Source organism: Ambystoma mexicanum, chromosome 2q, assembly GCF_040938575.1.
Source record: "Ambystoma mexicanum isolate Mex_15411 chromosome 2q, UKY_AmexF1_1, whole genome shotgun sequence".
NCBI lineage: Eukaryota > Metazoa > Chordata > Amphibia > Caudata > Ambystomatidae > Ambystoma > Ambystoma mexicanum.
The window spans coordinates 1,424,349,330-1,424,353,614 of NC_090924.1; the positions used below are offsets into that span (position 1 = coordinate 1,424,349,330).

A 4,285-nucleotide genomic window follows, 5' to 3' on the forward strand; every position below is an offset into this window, starting at 1 on the left:
AACCCACCAAAAGCGCAAATAAGTTGTCATTTCTGAACTAAAGCTCTTAGGAAGATCAGAGTTGGACAAGAATGTACCTTAAGTAATATGTGAGGTGTATATGTATTATGAACAAGTTGTGCACCTTGGAAATATGTTTGTTATGAAAAATTGATTTTCCATGAAAAAGCAGAGGGGAGGGATTTCAGCTAAGCCATATACATCATGATGACACCTCATGACATGCTGATCATTTTCTCGAGTCAGGGGACAGGAGATTCTCTGACCTATCAAATCCTTAGGGGTTGGGCATAGAAAGTCAGTCTTCACACCCACTTTGGAAACAGATAAATAGAGACTGCTTAGGACAGGTAGGACACCCACCTTTCCACTACTCAACTGATTCCTGCGCAGCATCCTGCCGAAAGACTCCAGAGACCAGAACTTAGAATCCAGACTCTAGATCTAGAACCAACTCTAGAACCATACTCTAGAACCTTGAAGCAGAGAGGCCTAATCTACAAGCTGAATCCTCTTCAGCAGGCCTCAGAATCTTTTGCAACCTGATTCTCAACAGCCGGGCTGTGCTGTTTGCTTCTAGCCAAGAACCCTGTGCTAGAACCAAGATCCAGAGAAAGCAGAGCTGTATTCAGGACCTGCTTGATCCAGTCTAAGAGGCCGCGCAGACCACCGTGCAGTGCTGATCGGAGACCAGGGTGCCTGACCTGTCCGGTGGCGAGAGACCCGCAGCCCAATCCCTTGACCAGATCTTGACAGGGCCCATTTCCATTCCATTCCAAAACTAGGAGTGAGTATCTAGTCTAGAACTGTACAGAACCAATCTCTTAGTTTAAAGTAATCCTATTTCAACCATTTTAACCTGTCCAGAACTGTATTATAGAATCTTGTGTTCATCCTGTTGATTCCAAATCTGTAAAGCGCCATCTGTCATTCTGAAATCTTGACTTTATTTCTGAAAATCTACCTTCACAAAAACATCTGTATCTTTTGAACCGCACGTCCTAGAAGCGACAACAAACCCAAAACGACATTCCAATTCATTATAGTTTTTCCATAATCGCGATTTACGCACGCAGAAAATTGCTGTGAATTGCAATTTAGGTGAATTTCACCACTTGTAAAAATAGCTGCTTCTTGCTTTCCACTGCTGAATTTCGTTTCCAATTTGATAATCATTCATGAATCATTGCTAGTGTTTACCTGAACCAATCTAAAGTAACTATCACTCATCCTGAATCTCTTTAGTGAATTAAAATCAATTTAGCATATTTTCCCATTCATTGCAATCATATTCAAAAGCATTTTGACCTGTGTTTTAAAATCATTTCTGTGTCTCTCTAAGCTTGCTGGGGAAACTGGAATTGAACTGCATTCTTGATTGTATTCCTGAAACCTGTGTCCTCATTTCCATCTCTTCATATTGCATGGGGGGGGGTGGGGAGAGTGAGTAGTCGCAGGGGAAAAAGTGATCATATTATCTTTTGTTGAAATCATATCAAGTTTATTTCTGTGTTGCATTCTTTCCCATTATTGCATTTCCTTGAATCACATAAAGTATTCTCTGCTACAGTATCCTTCATACCCATACTCCATAAGTGATTAAAAGAGATTGTTACTTTTGTAATTTTATCCATTGTTGATTACCGTCCATATTCATAAGTGTGCTATTCAAATATTCTTATTGTTCATAAACGTGTGATATATATATATTGTTTAATTATTCAAATAAACCTTTTAATTTGCAAAACAAACCTACTTCTCGGCTCAGTGAGGTCGGGGAGATCCAAAGAGAGGGGCGTTATACAAGGGTTCATCATCCAGATTTAAAGAACTTTGACATAAAAATATATATAAATAAGGGCTCCCATTGGGCATCCCAGACTAGGCATTGACTTAGTTGAAGTGCTGCATTCAAGTCACTTACAGCATCCAGATGGATGTTGAGGTCTACAAGGAGGAGAATTTGAGAGGTAGAGGCAAGATGAGAGGAGGAGAGGTCCCACTCAGAGAGGCAGAGGGCAACCTGGCCAGGGGGCCTGCAAATGGTGTTCGCATTAAGAAAGAGGTCAGGATAGATAGACCAGGCATTAAAGAGGAGTAGGCCTGCATGGGAATGACAGAAGCAGGGATCCACTCCGGAAAGATCAGAGCTACTTCACCTTCTGGATGGTTGGTTCTGGGTTCGGAGAGGATCTTGTAAACATCAGGGAGGTGAGTGTCAAAACTCTTGACAGAGCTGGCCGTGAGCCATGTCTCAGTGAGACCAAGGCCATCAAGATCAAGTTCTTTGAGGAGTCGGCATATGTCGGAGGAGTGTTTGACAGCAGAGCGAGAGTTGAGAGTAGTGACGTGGAGTATATTGTCACATTTGAAAGAGTTCCATGGAGCGGTACAGACAACAGGTATGCCCTGCGGAGATGGTAGAGGGCCTGAGAGTGGGCAAATGAGGAAGAAGGAGATGACAGAGAGGATGGAGAGGGTGCCAAAGAGGTGGTGGAGGAAGAAGGTAGCAGAGTAGCCAGAGAAGATGAGGAGGGTGCCATAGAGGTGCAGACGAGCCAGAGGGGTGTAGGTAGGAGCAGCAGGAGAAGGAAGGAAGTTGATAAGACGCGAGAACTGCCTCTCGAAAAGGAGGAGATTGGGTTGAGGGCCCTGGACAAAGAAAGTGCCATTCAGATAGACATTAATGATGGTCTGGGAGGAGTGGAAGGGTGCCAGGAGGACCTTCCACCGAGTGCCGCCATTAATAGAAGAAGGGAGAAAAGGGGATAGAACAGAGATCATATGGGAGGTCCATAGGCCTGGAGAAGAAACGACAAAGAGGACGTCGGTAAGGGTCTGTCTGGAGAAAGCGCTGGTGTAGATATCAGCAATAGGGAGGCCTGGGCTGGGGAACAGGATGTCCCTTTTAAACTTCCTACTACCAGATTTAGTGAAAGGGATAGGATAGGTGATAGAGAAGCAGTTAGAGAAGATGGGAGAAACAACGACACCAAGCACCATAGAGGGTGCGACAGAGGTAGGAGGGAGGAGACAGGCATGTGGGAAGAGAGAGAGAGAGAGATGCACAGCCCTTGGCATAATGACAGTGGTTGTTGTTAGGAGGAATGCCTATGCAAAATCGATTGATAGAGATGGCCTAGAAGTTCCACCAAACAATAATATCTCTGTTAGGCCTCTGAGTTCTACATCAATCAGATGATTGCACGACTTACCTTTTTCTTTGGAATCATTAAACTAAAGTGGAATAGGCATTACTTACACTGGACTGGGCGGGGAGAGAGCTCTTCCCTATTACCTGGACACAACCAAAGAATTTTACAGATCAGAGAAGACAACCATTCTCTAAACATGGATCAAATCATGTATGAATTTACACCATCCAAACCGAACATGTTAGGCGACCCTGAGGGCCCATTGAACTAGAGGCAGAGTGGTGACAGCAACCCCACACGTGGGATATCAGCAAAGTATCAATGCCAGGGACTCCAAACATCTTCAGAAAGTAATGGCAACAGAAGAGCAGAATCTTCCTTCTGGTAAGAAGTGCTGCTGCATCTTCTACGATAAGCCTCTGTGACTGTCGTTCTCCAGTGCTGGTCGCCATTCTACACAACAGCCATACACATCTGAATGCCGTCTCCAAAGGCCTCAGCTCAACACTGAGTGGAAGATGGCCGAAATGAAGTGGCCAGGTTTAACATTAAATGTGTTTTCCTATTGTTTGTGTGCAATGCTACCGAGGATTCCCAGCTTGGCGTATTTTAAGCATGTGGATCTATGAAAGATCCCACAGTTACAGGAGGTAACTAGTCTTGTCGAAGTGTGACCTCCTTCCTGAGCTGAGCATCATTCACTGAAGACATGCATTGAATATGTATTTCTCAACCGAGGACTCGAGCATCCCAACCACTGATACAACATTCAGAAATTAGCTTGCAATGGTAGGCTTCTACTGACGATTGAACACTATTCTACAACACAAGCAGTGGCAATTTCAAATCCTCATGTCTAAGTAGGTTCCAAAATGGGGTGCAATAGTCCTGCCTACACCCGAGTACCCATCACATGCTCATCCATGAACCCATCCGTAGCCACACTCCTCCCACCACCATCGTTCCCCAGGCCTCCCCACATTTTCCAAATAGCACCACAGGGAGGCCTCAATGTTGCAGTCTTTCACAGGTTACCCAGCTGCATTGCTGTAAGGGTCCTGCTATTTTCCATGGCCCTTGATTGACTTATTATTATATTCCTGGTAATTAAAACATTTTAAATGAAAAAG

At 44.2% G+C, this 4,285-nt stretch overlaps 1 protein-coding gene across 2 annotated transcripts in view; it reads right to left on the reverse strand.

Annotated features, from left to right (window-relative positions):
* LOC138570211 (BTB/POZ domain-containing protein KCTD12-like) overlaps positions 1-4,285 on the reverse strand; it is a 905,191-nt gene that overhangs the window by 731,945 nt on the left and 168,961 nt on the right. The gene's annotated exons all lie outside the window — the stretch shown is intronic.